Below are 17,583 nucleotides of genomic sequence, written 5' to 3'. Positions count from 1 at the left end.
TCCGGGTAATGGCCGCCAAGGGCCACACACACCGCCCCGCCCCACGCTCTCCGCGCGCAGGAGCGTAGGGGAGGGGCTGGACCCCGCGCTTAACGCATCATTCCGCAGCTTCCCGCCAATCCGAAGCCTCAACGCCCGGGAACCTCCGCCCACCTCAGCAGGCGACTTCCGGGGCGCTCGTGTCCGTATCTCCCGCCCACCCGTTCTGGCGTCTGAGGGGCGGGGCCGGAGCAACTGACGGTTGGTCTGTCCTTGGACGGGCCCCATCTTGGGTGGAATCTTAGGAAACCCTGGTGTGAGGGGTGCAGTGAAAGGGGAGGGCAGGGGAGAAACTCCTAACGGTATGGGAATTCTTGGCTAAGAGGGAGTTGTAAAAGGAAAGAGACTCTCAAGGATTTCCTGTGACGAAATCATTCTCAATCCTGGTGGGGCGATCCCTACGGAAAAATGAACCTTGTGAAAAGTTTGAAATATCTTCCTTTTCACGTTATCCTGTTTCCCTCCTATATCCCAATTGACTCTAGATTTCCTTAACGTCTGCAAGCCCACCTCCCACTCAGCCTGGCTCTCGTATAGACTCTCTGGGAGCTGCTGTGCTAAAGGTTTAGCTAGTTTCTCTCCAGGAGTTGCTCCCCACCAGAGATGTGAGGCTTACAAGACGTATTACAACAGAGCCCCTTGCTTTTCAAAAACCTGGTTTTTATTGTGGTGAGATGCAGAATTGACCATTTTTAAATACCTCATAGGCGGAATCATAACAGTGTTTCTCATTTCCTGTCTGGCTTATGTTGACTTACCATAATGTCCTCAAGGTATGTCTCTGTTGTAGGTTGTGTCAGAATTTCCCAGATTTACTATATGATCCAGGATTCCACTTGTAAGTATATAACCAGAAGCAATGAATGCAGGGACACATATTTATATATCCATATTTATAGAATATTATTCCCGGGGCGCCTGGGTGGTCCAGTGGGTTAAAGCCTCTGCCTTCGGTTCAGGTCATGATCTCAGGGTCCTGGGATCCAGCCCTGAGTCAGGCTCTCTGCTCAGCAGGGAGCCTGCTTCCCTCTCTCTCTCCTCCTGCCTCTCTGCCTACTTGTGGTCTCTGTCTGTCAAATCAATAAATAAAATCTTAAAATATATATATATGTATATACATATATATATATATTCTCAATAGCCAAAACGTAGAAATAACCCAAGTGTCCATCAATGGACAGATCAATAGATGTGGTATAGGCGGCCCTTGACTCAGATTTGAACTCCAGGGGTCCTCTTGTATGTGGATTTTCCCCCATAAATATAATATAGTATTGTAAATGCATTTTCCTTATGTTTCTTTTCTCTAGCTTATTTTGTAAGAAAACAGTATATAGGGGTGCCTGGGTGGCTCAGTCATTAAGTGTCTACCTTAGGCTTAGGACCAAACTCCGCATCAGGCTCTCTGCTCAGCCAGAAGCCTGCTTCTCTCTCTCCCACTCCCCTTGCTTGTGTTTCCTCTCTCACTGTCTCTCTCTCTGTGTCAGATAAATAAGTAATCTTTAAAAATATCTAGTATGGGGCCCCTGGGTGGCTCAGTTGGTTAAGCGCCGCCTTCACTCAGGTCATGATCTCTCTCAAATAAATAAAATCTTAAAGACCTGAATGGCTTGGATTAGCCACTCAAAAAAATATATATATAGTATATAATACATATAGCATGCAATATATGTGTTAACTGTTTACATTATTGGCAAGGCTCTGGTTAATCAACAGTAGTAAAGTTTTGGGGGAGTGATAAAGGGATTTTTGCCTATGCAAGGAGGGTTGGTGCCCCTGACCCTCTTGTTGAAAAGTCAACTGTCTGTGTGTGTGTGTGTGTGTGTCCGTGCACGCAAATATATATAGTTGTATATATATACACTGTGTATATACATACATATATATACACACACAATACACAATATGCACTTGTATATACAGTTGTATATTATTCAGTTCCTCGCTTTTTAAGCATATTCAATTTGTTTCTGTTAGTCTTCACTCTCAAAGTCACAGTGTAAAACTTTTAGATAAGGAAATAACTTTGAAAAATAACCATTTGGATTAGATTAGACAGAAGGTGTCAGTCAGGTAATTCAGAGCCAGCAAAAAGGATTTTAGCTCCTAAAGCCAACAGATTATGATACACCGTGGTAGAGAAAAAAGGCAATACTCTTGTTTCTCTACTCACCTTTCCTGGCAGACCAGATCAGCAGCGTGGCATTAGTCACTGTGCCGCCCTTTCCAGTTCACCATGAGGCAGTTAATTTTAAGACCTCAGATTAGTTTCATTACTAAAAGGCCATGAATGAGGAGGTTGGGAACCCACTTCAAAGCCTCTCATTTCCAGATCATTAGTTTGGTATAGACAGAAGTCTCCAGACAAAACAACTCTGTCATCTTCAGCCTGCAGTTAATTATCATAATTACTGGGAAATGAATCTTAAGATCTCACCTGCAGGACTGCAGGACAAAAGACCCTCAAGAGTTCAACTGCAACATACCTAAGCATTATTACTGTCTCAAATAATCAATACCTAAAGACAACCTTGGTCTACCAAAGATAACCCTGAGTGATTATCTACCCATTTCATTTACAGTGGAATTGGAAGCAAACTGTAGCTCTTTGTAGTACTTGCCCCACTTGAAATGTGGGTCTAGGATTGGACTTGAAATAGTAAATTATTATAAAATAGGAAAGAGTAGAATATAAACTTTATAGTGAAAGATTCAGAGCAGTACTAACACACAGGAACTTTTAAAATTTCCTCCTTGGTTTCAGACTCGCATTGAGGGCCATAAAAATGTTCATCCCATCACAGAGTTTACCATGGATTAAACACTTGTCGAAATTGTGAGTTGAAATAGCAAACTAAGAAATAGTATTTCTCCTTTGTCTGAGTTAAATTAAGCATATTATTGAGGGCAGTGAAGCAGATAGTTAATGTCTGATGGGAATTTTAAATGTGAAGCTGGGATTAAGGCCTGCCTTTTGGTTTGTATTACACAGTATCCGGCAGTCAAATGTTAAACATCCCTCTATAACTTAAAATTGACACAGTACTAAAGTTTGATGATGTAGAAAATCTAAAGCCCACTTGTCATGCTGAAAGGTATCCTATTAATCATTTAGTTTGTTCACTTTCATTATATTTCACTTAATCCAGTGAAGAGTTGTCCAGCCACCTGACTTCAAGCATTAGGTTACACTTGGAAAACCATTGTTTTAACTATAATTACATGCCCGTGAAAGAGCTGTCCCTATGAAGATTTAAAGCATGGGAGACCGGCATGTAATTTCTACTTCCAGTTGAGCAACCTAAATGACAGTGTTCCTCAGTTTGTACTCCCAGAGAAATAACATAGGAATAGGGCAGAGTCATTTTAACACTTGCCAAAGAAGCTTAGGTCATAGACAGGGACATCAATACAATAAAGAAGGTATGCAACAGCACCTCATTTATGTTTAACTTGATTGCCACAAAATGAAGCCAACAGTGTATGAAGTATGACTACAGAAATGGGTTTTTTTCCTAGTATTTTGTACCTGTTTCTTTATAATGACAAAATAGGAGGATGTGGTCACTGTTATATTTTAAAAATATATGTATTTTGGGGTGCCTGGGTGGCTCAGTTGGTTAAGCGACTGCCTTTGGCTTAGGTCATGATCCTGGAGTCCCTGGATTGAGTCCCGCATCAGGCTCCCTGTTCGGCAGGGAGTCTGCTTCTCCCTCTGACCCTTCACCTTCTCATCTTCTCTCTCTCTCCCTCTCATTCTCTCTCTCTCAAGTAATAAACTAAATAAAATCTTTTTTAAAATGTATTTTAGAGTAAATGAAAATATAACTTTAAACACAGTTACTTTTAATGAAAATAATATATATTCTATGTAAAAAAAAAAAGTTTTTCCACCAATTAAAAAAGTGTATATAAAGTATACAAGTATATAAAGTATACTTCACCCCATGTCATTCCCCAGGGGTATGTATCCTTCCAATTTTCTGTAACTATACCCACTACACACCTTTTTCATAGTCTACATACTGATCTGCAATTTCTCTTTCACTCAATAGTATAGCTCAAACTGCTTTTTTGTGTCAGCTTATAGATCTATCTTATTTTTTTAACATACATAATATGCCAATTTTATGTAGTTAATGTATAACCAATCATCTGTTGATAAACATTATATTCAAGGGTTTCAATATTACATTGTTGCAATTGACATCCTAGTACATATAGCCCCTTTACAAATGTGAGAATCTCTGTAGATGGAATTTCCAGATGCTGAATTCCAGAGTCTAAGACTATGCACCTTTACTTTTAATAGTAGATGTTGCCAAATTGCTAGAAAGATTTGGATCAATTTACATTCTAATGAAGAGTGTCCGAGAAAGCCAATTTCCTCTTACCTTGCTAACATTAATATCAGTTTAAACTGATTTTTGTCATTACCTTTACCTATCACAAATTCTAACAACACAGAACTGAATCCCTGCTTTTCTAGACATGAAATTCATTTTCATTTAAAACCTGGACAGGGGCGCCTGGGTGGCTCAGTGGGTTAAGCCACTGCCTTCGGCTCGGGTCATGATCTCAGGGTCCTGGGATCAAGTCCCGCAACCAGCTTTCTGCTCAGCAGGGAGCCTGCTTCCCTTCCTCTCTCTCTGCCTGCCTCTATGCCTACTTGTGATTTCTGTCAAATAAATAAATAAAATCTTTAAATAAAATAAAATAAAATAAAAAATAAAACCTGGACAAAGGGGCACCTGGGTGGCTCAGCTGTTAAGCGTCAGCCTTCAGCTCAGGTCATGATGTCAGGGTCCTGGGATTGAACCCCTGGATTGGTCTCCCTGCTCAGCAGGGTATCTGCTTCTCCCTCTCCCTCTGCCGCTCCCCTTCCACTCGTGCTCTGTCTCTCACTTTCTCTCTCTCAAATAAATAAAATCTTTTAAATAAATAAATAAACCTGGACAAAATATTTTAAGAATGACTAAAGAGGGCGCCTGGGTGGCTCAGTGGGTTAAGCCGCTGCCTTCGGCTCAGGTCATGATCTCAGGGTCCTGGGATCAAGTCCCGCATCGGGCTCTCTGCTCAGCGGGGAATCTGCTTCCTCCTCTCTCTCTCTGCCTGCCTCTCTGCCAGATACCCATACAACCTCATTGCTGCTGTGGTGGGGGAGGGCAGTGTAGAGTTACTTTAAAAGAGTAAACATTACTCAGGTTCAGTGGGTAGTGTTAATTGTTTGCCAAACATGGATTGTGGTAAGACACCTTCTAAAGTAGGTCTAAGTTAAAGGCCCTCACTTTGAATGTTTTTTTTTTAAAGATTTTATTTATTTATTTGACAGAGAGAGATCACAAGTAGGCAGAGAGGCAGGCAGAGAGAGAGAGAGAGGAGGGTAAGCAGGTTCCCCGCTGAGCAGAGAGCCCGATGCGGGGTTCGATCCCAGGACCGTGGGATCATGACCTGAGCCGAAGGCAGAGGCTTAACCCACTGAGCCACCCAGGCGCCCCTCACTTTGAATGTTTTACTTCTCTCCCATTCTTCATTTTAGCTTACGTATCTTGTGAGTCAGAAGCTCTTAGGGAATGGGCCCTGTTGAAATTTTGCCAGGGTTAGGCACCTTTTAAAGAATGAAAAACAGGAGAAACACCTTTAGATGTAAATGAGAGAATGACTGGCATCTCTTTAGTCATTCTTTTTTTTTTTTTTTTTAAGATTTTATTTATTTTTTTGACAGAGAGAGATCACAAGTAGGCAGAGAGGCAGGCAGTGGGGCAGGGGGGTGGAGGGGAGAAGCAGGCACCCCGCTGAGCAGAGAGCCGGATATGGGGCTCAATCCCAGGACCCTGAGATCATGACCTGAGCCAAAGGCAGAGGCTTTAACCCACTGAGCCACCAAGGGGCCCCTATATCTCTTTCAAATTAACAGTTCACAAAGGTTAGGGAAGGGGTATTGTGGCCGGTTTCACCAGCAGCTATTGCTGTGGCTCTTGTCGTTGTTGTTGTTAGCTCCTGAAAAATCAGGCAGCAGCTTCTTAATCCTCTGATCTTATTCCTTCTAATAGGACAACTGTATTTTACTCAGGCCAGTCTTTTCCAACAAAATAGAAAGTATAAGTTTAAGTACATTAATTGAATTCTAATCAGCATTAGAACATAGAATAATCAGAATCTAGTTCTGAACAATCTAAGACATGCCTTACTTCAGTTTCTAGGTTCTAAATCACTTTGTCAAGTTATCTGAAGTTCAGCTGATCGTACTAATAGGCTGTTAGATATTTGAGAAATGGCAACTCTAGCTGGATACTTTAGACTTTGATTTTTCTTTGTCTACTAGATGAAGGCTTTATACTCAATCAGGCTTTTTCCAATTCTTAAGTTCTATGATCTTATTATCTTTTGTATGTACATTATGTACATTCTCTTGCCACCTCAAATCTTTATATTTTTAGGTCAGGCTGAGTTTTTCTCACCTGGCTATTAATACAATGCTTCTATTCTGTTTTCCATCTTTTGCTCAACTACCAATGTGCTATTTGTCTAATTGTCCTCCCTTTCTTCACTCTCAGCTTCCTTTTGATTAATAGCTATTATTTTGATGGTGACGGTTATGCACCCATGGGGACAGGGGTTATATGGGAAATCTCTGTACTCTGGTCAATTTTGCTGTAAACATAAAACTCTAAAAAATCAAGTGTGTTAATAAAAAATTCAGATACAGAGACGTACCTGCCTACATGTAGGTATTTAATAACTAGTAATTATGGTGTAATTCAAAAAGTCTGACGTTCACAGTGGATGAGGATGGGGTAAATCATTAGTCTTCAAAAGAGTTAGTAGGTGAAGCTAGATATGCAGTATGTGAGTTAGGATCTAGACTTAGGTAAAACTTTTTGCTTGGTGGTCCTGAGGACCCAAAGAGTAATATTTTTAAAAATCCCAAAATTTTCTTCCAAAAAGATTTGAAAGATATAAAATAGCAGTTGGCCAGAAGTTTTTTGGCAATTATATTCATTTACTGGCATTCTGGGGGTGGGGTGGAATCCAATCTGGGTTTCTTTGAAAAAGGAAGGAAATTCATATAAAAACAGAGGAAGTTCAGAAGTTTCTCACTCAGGGTCTAACATCTTCCCACTGCCCCAAAATTTGGTATGAATGCAAATAGTTTATTTTAAAATTTATTAAGCATTTCTCTGTGTGCAAAAGATGGTGCACAACCCTAGGGAATACAAAGATGAATTCTTTCTAAAGGCTCTAAGAAGTACTGTGATCAAGACAAATAAATAGTATGTTATGGGAAGTGAGAATACGGAGAGTCCAAATAAAGGAGTGGGGGAGGGAGGGAAACCTTGGGGGATGGGAGTCTTGAAGGACCGAGTAAGAAATCAGCCATTCTTTCAGTCCTTCAACAAGTTCAAAGTGCCTAGTATGTAACAGGTATCATCCTAGGTCCTGAAGATATTGAATTGACCAAAGAAAAATTCCTGGTCTTACGAAATCAACAGTTTAGTGGAAAAAGAAAGACAAAATAAGTAAAATAATATTAAGTCCATTGGTAACAAGTTCTGTGGAGAAAAAAATTGCAGAGAAAGGAGACAGGAAGTGCTGAGATGAAGGTTGTAATTTAAAATAGAATAGTCAGAGAGGAGCAAAAAGGTGATATTTAAGCCAAAATCTGAAGGAGATGAAGGAGTGAACCTTGCATTGAGGAAGAGCATCCTGGCCAGGATAAGAATCAACAAGGAGCAAGTGTGACTGAACACTGAGCGAAGTGGTTAGAGGTAGATCGTGCCTAAAGAGTTTGATCTTACTATTTAGAAAATGGGATGCCACTGTGGGGTTTTGCAGAGAAGAGATCTGCATACACTTTAAATGGATCTCTTTGATGTGCTGAAAATGAACCGGAGTGAGAGACGAGATGAAAGGATACAAAGACAGAGGGGCACCTGGCTGGCTCAGTTGTGAGAGCATACGACTCTTGTTCATCTCCAAGTCGTGAGTCTGAGCCCCACGTTGGGCATGGAGTTTACTTAAAAAAGAAAGAAAAAGACAGGAAGGAAAGAAGAAAGAAAGAAGGGTAAAGATGGGGAGACCAGTTGGAAGGCTACTGCAAATATCCAGGCAGGGAGGGCTAAGGGGACCAGTTGGGTCCACGATAATATTTTGAAGGAAGAGCAACAAGATTTATTGATAGACTGAATTGGGATATGTCAGAGAAGAACTACTTCAAACTTGGTGGCCTTGAGGCGCCTGGGTGGCTCAGAGGATTAAAGCCTCTGCCTTCAGCTCAGGTCATGATCCCAGGGTCCTGGGATTGAGCCCCGCATCAGGCTCTCTGCTCAGCGGGGAAGCCTGCTTCCTCCTCTCTCTCTGCCTGCCTCTCTGCCTACTTGTGATCTCTTTCTGTCAAATAAATAAATAAAATCTAAAAAAAAAAAAAAAAAAAAAAAAACTTGGTGGCCAAAGGAACTAGGAAACTAGAATTAATATTCACTGAGATGTAGAATAGATGACAGTAGAGGGGCAGGTTTGTGGAACAAGTTCAGGAGCTCAGCTTTGGACCCGTTAATCTTGAAATGTCTGTTCGATATCCAAGCAGAGATGCTGAATAGAGAGTTAAACTTTTGTCTGACGTGAGAAATGGTTCTGGCTGGAGATATAAATTGAGAGGTCATTAGAGAGTTATGATACTTGAAGTCATGAAACTGGATGAGATCTCCCAGGACATGACTCACTCCCAAGGTAACTGCAGCTTCCAACATTAAAAAAGTCAGAGATGGGAAACTAGCAAGAAGACTGAGAAGGGGAAGCCAGTGAGGTAGGAAAGCAAAGAAGAGGGGAGAGAGAGGGGCGCATGTGTTTGGCTCAGTTAGTTGAATGGCCAATTCTTGATTTTGGCTGGGGTCATGATCTCAGGCTCCTGGGATTGAGCCCCAGTAGCCTCAGAGTCCTGGGAGCCTCAGTCTCCCTCAGCAGGGAGTCTACTTGAGGATTCCTTCTCCCTCTCTCTTTGCCCCACCCCCATGCTGCAGGGGAGGGGAGCATTCCAGGAAAGAAGAAAAGTATAAATAAAGGCACAGAGGTATAAAGAACTCAAAAGATAAGAAGCTCTGCCTCATCAGAAATGCCCTTTATGTGAACAAAAATGGTAGCTACTAACACAACTGAAAAATCAAAATGCATTATTAACTAGCAAGGTAATAATTCTCACTTCTAACAGTTGGTAAGAATTATAAGCATTTGAGGAATGCTTTCAGGTAGATTTTAAGAGCTTAGTTGATTTTCATCAGATTTCTATTTTGCTGTGATTTATTTGATCTATCAATGGACAAATACTTGACAGAAGGTTCTGGGGACAATAGGCACCCTTAAAATTTCTTCTACAAGAATGAATTGAATTAGGCTAAAGTTTGATGATTAATGGTTGAAGGTAGCTTTCTACCTGTGCATGAACTTCAACCTGGATGTCACTCAACAGAGATTGTTTAGGCCCACATATTTTTGTGTACATTAGTAAATAATACCAACATCCTAATTAATTCATACTAAAGTGTGAGGGAGTACTCTGTAGATACCAAGACTGTCCCCAGAAATTCCACAGGAAAGGGCTCAATTTCCCCCCACTCAGAAAAACTCTCTTCATTAGTAGCTCAGACCATGTACTAGATTCAATGGCAAGCTTTCCCAGGAACAGTGCTAAATGAACCCAAATTTTCTAGTTTTTATAGAAAATTTAGAAATTTAGTTCCATTTAGAAAATGGAACTATGGAACAAAAACAGAGAAGGGCAGACTTAAGTTCTAGTTACAGATCCCTGTGTGCATTTATTAGCTACACCCCATCTTGCATTATGCAAACATTAATATAAGGAGTTTCTCTACCCTTGATACTCCACCCCTCCTTGACCTCAAACTTCTTCATTCTTCTGAAGTCCTAGAGCACTAAATGCAATTACATGCCAGTACGTATATATTTGTCTCTACCTGTGAGCTTGTCCGTGCCATTGCATGTGATTGTGATTCTGGTTATTACTGCTGCTCAAGACATAACCCCCAAAACTTAGTGGCGTAAAACAATGACAATTTTTATTTTGCTTATGAATCTGTGATTTGGGCAAGATTCAACGGAGATAGCTAACCTCTCCTCCATCTAACCAGCCCACAGCAGGCACCAGCCATCTGGCATGTGAGTGAGTAAGGCTTCAGAGGATTCCACTCCTTAGCTTTCAAGCTGTTGCCACTGAGACAATGTGCTACGTCTTCCCCCACAAGGCTCACCCAAAGGTGAGCAGTGTGTGCCTGTGCGTGTGGAGTGGAGGGTGGGAGTAATCAGCTTAAGTTACATCACCTTTATGACCTAGCCTTACATGTAACACAAGGGCACTTCTTCATTGAAGTGGTCACAGAGTTCTGCCTGGTTTTAAGGGGAGGGGAAATGGGCTCCAGCAACACTGCTGTACCACAGCCTGCCCTCTGATCACAGCTGACATTTCTTCTGTCTGCAATATACATTCACCCCTTTCTCCAAAATCCGCATTATGATCTCAGGCTCGAGCCTGGATTGTAGGATCTCATCATTGAGATCAGGTCCAGGTATGAATGAGGTTCCTTGAGTGTGTTTCTTCAAATATAGTTTCTCTCTCTCTCTCTTTTTAAAATATTTTAAGAAATCTCTATATCCAGTAATGTGGGGTTCAAACTCAGAACCCTGAAATCAAGAGTTGCACACTCCACTAGCTGAACCAGCCAGGTGCCCTCAAATAGAATAGCTCTTGACTTGAATTCCTGCCCTGAGTAAATACACACTGGGGTTACTTAGGGGAAAGGGACAATGATGTATGAAACTTACTTTTAAAGCATCCAGGAAAAAACAAAGTTTTTAATGCACATAAAACACACATTCCTGGAATATATATATTGTATGTATGCATGTGTGTGTATGTGTGGAGAGAAGGGGAAAGACAGAGAATGGTATAATAAAGCAAACTGATTAAAATGTTAACAAATAAATCTAAATAAAGGGTATACAAGTATTTTGTGTTTTTTTTTTTCTTAAACCTTTTCTATAAGCTTGGAATTATTTCCAAGTTCAAAGTGTTTTTAAGGTGACGCACACAGCATAGGTCCTGAGTATTAATCTTTTGATATTTTTAATTCCAGGGGAAAGTCCTAATTTGATGTTTGTACTTATTTCTGGGGGTTGAGAGAAGACCCTTTATTTCTCCCTTTGCTCAGAAGTCTATGAGAAGGCACTTCCCAGTTTAGCCTGTATTCCTCCACATCTCATTTCCTTAAAGAGCTGGTCTGGGAAAGATCCCTTTTCAAGAGGGAGTTTTGGCCGTGCTGAAACACAGCTTTTCTTTTCTTTTTTAAAATATTTTATTTATTTATTTGATAGAGAACACAAGTAGGCAGAGAGGCAGGCAGAGAGAGAGAGAGAGAAGCAGGCTCTGCACTGAGCAGAGAGCCCGATGCGGGGCTCGATCCCAGGGTCCTGGGATCATGACCTGGGCCGAAGGCAGAGGCTTTAACCCGCTGAGCCACCCAGGCGCCCCAAAACACAGCTTTTCAATTGTCTTTGTGTTACGTACCACATCAAAGGCTTCTGGAAGTGTGGCTTGGTTTATTTAGAGAAATTGTAGAAGGATGCCCATTGGTTTCCTTGTAACAAGAGAAACTGGGATTAGCTCCCTGAAGCACCATCATTGTGCTCCCAGAGCACACACTCTAAAATAGTGGCTGCTGAGAAACAATCTTCTCATGTTTCCAGTTTGAAAACGACACTTAAACAGAAAGCTGGTCTTTTTAGCCACTGTCACAATCCCCAAACAAACAGAGAATAATCACTAGTAGGAGTCCCAGTTTAGAATGCGCAAGCCGGTCATTTAATGCATTTATTCACGGCTGTCATAGGCTTGTTGGCCGCCCAGAAAAGACTTCCCAGGTTGGCAATAATCTTAGGGCAATCACCTTAGTTGTATCTGTTTGCCTTTCTTATGCAAGTACTCAGGACAGAGTAGTGCACTTAATCTCATTATGTTACTGTTGCCCAAATAAAGCATCTGGCAGTAATTATCCCAGAGTGCAGTCCTGGAAAGGAAGCCAGGTTTGATTCTACCAAAAAAACTTAACGGAGAATGTCTTTCCTGGGACCAGGTTCCTGGGATGTGAATGTATCTCTTTTTTTGTGGGCTAGTAGAACCTAGAAAAAAGGCGTTATTGTATCTTTGCCCATGGGAATGAATGAAGATTCCTTGAAACATACTCTGTCGGGTGACACAAATAAACCATATAATTATATTCCCCAAAACAGAAAAGCTCAAAACATAAGAATATGTGGGTTTCCTGGGTCAGACCAAAGGCTGTGTAATTCCGTTTCTATTTAAATAAACTTTTTACTTGGAAATACTTTCAGAATTACAGAAGAGACTGTATAGAAAGTTCCTTTATGCTCCTTACTCAATGTCCACCATTGCTAACATATTACCATGTTACTTCTTTCAAAACTAAAAAATTGACATTGGTATATTATTATCTAAATTCTAAGCTTGCTTTGGATTTCACCATTTTGGACTTTTCCATTTAAGGTGGTTTTTTTTTTTTTTTTTAAGATTTTATTTATTTCTTTGACAGACAGATCACAAGTAGGCAGAGAGGCAGGCAGGGAGAGGGAGGAAAGCAGGTTCCCCGTTGAGCAGAGAGCCCGATACGGGGCTCCATCCCAGGACACTGGGATCATGACCTGAGCCAAAGGCAGAGGCTTTAACCCACTGAGCCACCCAGGCACCCTTAAGTTCATTTTTGTTCCAGGATCCCAAATCATTCTGAGATCACACTGATCCCAGTCTGATCAAATGGGATCAGACTATCCCATTACCTTTAGTTGTCATGTATCCCCCAGTCTTCTCTAGTTTGTGACAGTTTCTTAGTCTTTCCTCATTTTTCAAATGACCTTATCAATCTTGAGGAGTTCTAGCCAGATATCCTACAGAATGTCTTCCAAATCTGGGTTTGTCTGATTTTTTTTCCTTTTGATTAGTTTGGGTTAATGGGTTCTTTTGGGAAATATCGCAGAAATGGGGGCTCATGGCTGGCTCAGTAGGTAGGGCCTGTGACTCTTGATCCCAGGGTTGTAAGTTCAAGCACAATGTTGGGTGTAGAGATGACTTAAAATAAAAATCTTCAACAACAACAACAACAATGCTGTGGAGGTAAAGTCCTCTTCTCGTAACACATCATATCTGGGAGTACATGATACTCACACAACATCACTGGTAATGTTAACCTTCATCACTAGGTTAACATAGTGTCCAGCAGGCTTCTCCACTGTAAAGCTACCACTATTCCCTTTTCCCACTCCATTCTTTAGATGGCTTAGATTTTGTTGGGCATCAAAAAACATTTTGTAAGAGAGTAGGGTAGTTAGACATTATAATGGCCTTAGGTTTTACGGATTTGCCCAGAACATTCCTAATTCTAACAAGAGTCCAAAAAAAGACAAAGAATCTTCTCAAAATCTATAGAAACTATAGGAATATAGTCTTTGAGCTATGGGAATAAGCCAAAATGTATTATCTTACTGTCCACTGATCGACCAATGGAACATTACACAGTTATACCAATTCCAACATAATTGAATGTAGTCCATTGGCAGCCAGGATCTCCTACCTCTCTAAAATCTAGAGAAAATCGATTCAGCTCTGTTACCTATAAACCATGAAAGTCTAAAGTGCTTCTCCAATTTCTCCACAAATTTCCAAGAATTTATGTCATCATGGTTGTCTCTTCTGATCACGTTTTTTGCCTCTGCCACATTTTTTGCTCTCTACCATATCTTGTTGCTGCTCCTTATCTTTCACTGGCAGCCTGCACCTGAAATAGGATATCCCAGCTTTTTTTTTTTTACTTCATCTTATTCTAAAACAGACACACATCTAAAGATGTCAAGTAGGGTAGACATGGAGGTTTGTTTGTTTGTTTGTTTGTTTGTTTTTAAAGATTTTATCTATCAGAGAGAGAGAGAACACAAGCAGGGGGAGCAGGGAACAGCAGGCAGAGGGAGAAGCAGGCTCCCCTGCTTCTCTGAGCAAGGAGTCAAAAGCAGGACTCAATCCCTGGACCCTGGGATCATGACCTGAGCCAAAGGCAGACTCTTGCTTGACCAGCTGAGCCACGCAGGCATCCTGACACAGAGAGTTCTAATGAAATGTTGCATCTCACACCTTACAGCAAATGAATACAACCTATATTCATCCCATGGGTCACCCTTCCCCAGGAGCGCCTTATGGGAAGTGCTGGAGTGTCATACCCAGCCTACCCAGCCTCCAGGTCATTCGAGGGTGACCCAGGCTAACATCATCTCTTTTGCAGGTTTCTATCTCTGTAATGCCCCCTCTTTCTTCCTCTCTCTTCTGACAGCCTTTTCTACATCAAAAACAAAACCAAAGGCCAAATTCTTCTCATTTTCTCTTTCAAAGCATCTTAACTCTCTCTTTTTGGTGACAAGGCTCCTTCCTTGGCCTCAGATCTCACCTTGTGCCTCCAGCTATAAAGTTGTTTCCTTTCCTAAAAGTAATTCCGGTGCTTGCTGTTAAGACAACAACATTTTTCTCCATTTGTCTTGGGAACAGCCATCCATTTTTTCATGTATTCAATTCAACAAACATTTATTGAGCTCCTAAAATAGAGATTTGGAGGACCGAAAGCTAATTTGAGTGGGGTTCTGCCTTCAGGGAGCTCATGGTCTCTAGAGAAAGGTGAAAGTTAACCAAACACTTCTTTGTGGCAGGCACACTGGTGGGACCTTTCCCCTGGGCCTTTTTAAAAAAAATATTTTATTTATTTATTTGACAGAGAGAGATCACAAGTAGGCAGAGAGGAAGGCAGAGAGAGAGGATGAAGCAGGCTCCCTGCTGAGCAGAGAGCCCCTTGTGAGGTTTGATCCCAGAACCCTGAAATCATGACCTGAGCCAAAGGCAGAGGCTTAACCCACTGAGCCACCCAAGTGCCCCTCCCCTGAAAAATCTTTTAAAAAATTTTTAATTCTCAATTGACATATACCATTGTATTTATTTAAGGTGTGCGACATAATGACTATATATATAATATATATATGATACATATGATTATATGAATATATATGGTGAAATCATTGCCACAATCAGTTATCAGTTTAAGTCAACCTCCATCCACTCACACAATGAACTATCTTCAATCCTCAGAGGAACTCTGTGTGATAAGTTTTGTTATTGCCTTTTTGCCATTGAGGAAATTATGGTTTGTGAAGAGTGGTATGCTGGCAAATGCTTAATGAACAGTTTGGTGAGGAGAAGAAGACACTGATTTGTAGTGGTTTTAATTTCTGTTGTATAAATACTGCCTCTGCACTGACGTTCTGTCACCAATGTATCACAACTCCATGTGCAGCTGGGAAGAAATGCTCGGCAGCATACGGTTACACAGTGTTCCTACATCACCTGTGCAACAGACAGAAATAACCGCCAGTGCAAAGATAACCATTAAATGTGGAAAAATAACCAGGAAGGGCTGACTGCTGAATATTATTTTGTCTTCAATGTGATTTCTTTAATTTTAAGTTGATATTTAACTTTATTTTTACAGAATTAATTTTTAATGGTGGCAAAAGATACATAACATCAAGTTTACCATTTCAACCTTTTTTGAGTGTGCAAGTTAGTGGCATTAAGTACACTCACAATTTTGTAGAGCTACCATTATTATCTATTTCCAGAACTTTTTTATCACCCCAAACAGAAACTCTGTAATTATTGTTCCTTCCTCCCAGATACCGGTAACTTCTATTCTACTTCTATCTCTCTGAATTTTCCTGATCCAGATATTTAATATAAGTAGAATCGTATAATATTCTGTTTTTTGGTATCTGGCTTATTTCATTTAGCACAATGTTTGCAAGGACTATCCATATTGCAGCATATATAAAAATTTCATTCCTTTTTATGGCTGAATAAAATTCTACTGTATGGATATACCACATTTTGTTTATCCACTCATCTGTTGATGGACATTTGGGCTGGTTCCACCTTTTGGCTGCTGTGAATAATGTTGCTATGAATACTAATGTACAAGTATGTATTTGAGTCCCTGCTTTCAATAACATGCAGTAATGTCTGTGTTTAACAAACAGCTGGCAAAATTCCTAAAAATTTAATAATTGTCTCTCATGAGTCTGTTAGAGCTAGCTCTCACACAACACTGGAGAGTCCATAATTTACCCAATTCAATCTAAACAAGGGCCAATTTGGGATTCATATCACCACACAGCATCTTCCAAATTTGTCTGATGAGTGGCTGGGACATATCAAAGTATTGATTCCCAGGCCCTCCTGGGAAATTCTGAATCTGAAAGTCTGAGACAAGGTAATTTTTCTCATCAGAATTTTTCTCAGCCTGAAACACCTGATATTAGGCCCCCACTCTCCAGTATCACCAAACCTAGGCCAAAGGCAGGGGGTACAACTCTGGTGCCCTAAAGGAGAGGTGGTAAGAGTAAGTCCTCTGGGGAGAACTCGTAGGACTTGTAGCAAATTTCGGGGCGGCATATTTTTTTTTTTCTCTCCAAAATCCTTCCCAGCTCCAATATTTGTTGGCCATACAATTCTCTCCTGCGCATCTCCCTGCCTCCCATCTTAGGAAAGAACACTTTCCAGAGAGAGGCGAGTGGAAATCATTAGGCCCAGCAATTTAACACCATCTCAGAAGTTTGCATATCATTAAATTGTTTAGAAACATGCTCTGAAGTTACAAGTTTGCCATTCTGTGGTGTTATTTTGATATCCTGACAAGATATTTTTAGAGCACATAAAGCCCAAATTAAAACATTGCTACAAAAAAGAAGAAAAAAACCCAAAGTGAAATTAAACCAGGGCTCCATAAATGGAAAACTACAGTAAATAGCAGATAGGAGTGAAGAAGAAAGTGCCAAATATTTTTGAGAACTATTCTGAGAGGAGATGAACAGATGCTGCTGATCGGCTTGCAGAGATGGGCCTGTGTCCTGCCAGGGTGAGAGAGAAAGGGGTCACGCCTGTAGGCTCTGCCCTGACAGGCTCTTGCCCCCAGATTAGTGCAGGGGGAACTTCCTTCCCGCTGGCTCAGGCTGCTGGCAGGGGGTGCAGTAAGTCACCTTTACTGGACATGGTCAGGGGTCCCACTGGCCTTCTCCTTAGTCATTGGTTTCTTGGGCCAGGTCTGGAATATGGTTAGTTAGACCTAAAATACCCTTGCCTTCTTCCTTTATCCTTTTTCTCTCCAGATCGATGTGTTTCTGGCATTTCTCAGATGACCTCCTTTTGTGTGCTTCCATGCGCTCAGATTTAAAGACCCACCCATAACGAGAAGGTCTACACCCTTAGATTAAATCTCTTAGATCTTTGGTTCTTAACTTCTTTAGGGCAACAAATCTCTCTGATTACCTGATGGAGGCAATAAATCCTTAAGGAGCTAGTTAAGAGTTTGTTGACTCCCCAAGGTCTATCGGTGGACCCCATGGCAAGAGACTCTGCCTTAGGTAGTAATA

At 41.0% G+C, this 17,583-nt stretch overlaps 1 protein-coding gene across 2 annotated transcripts in view; it reads right to left on the bottom strand.

The window, feature by feature from the left end:
• USP32 (ubiquitin specific peptidase 32) overlaps positions 1 to 17,583 on the bottom strand; it is a 238,765-nt gene that overhangs the window by 218,271 nt on the left and 2,911 nt on the right. The window lies entirely within an intron of this gene.

The sequence above is a fragment of the Mustela putorius genome, unplaced genomic scaffold (assembly GCF_011764305.1).
Source record: "Mustela putorius furo isolate JIRA1106 unplaced genomic scaffold, ASM1176430v1.1 tig00003962_pilon_pilon_pilon, whole genome shotgun sequence".
Classification (NCBI taxonomy): domain Eukaryota; kingdom Metazoa; phylum Chordata; class Mammalia; order Carnivora; family Mustelidae; genus Mustela; species Mustela putorius.
The sequence above is the reverse complement of the archived record's forward strand: the minus strand, read 5'-3'. Positions and strand labels throughout refer to the sequence as shown.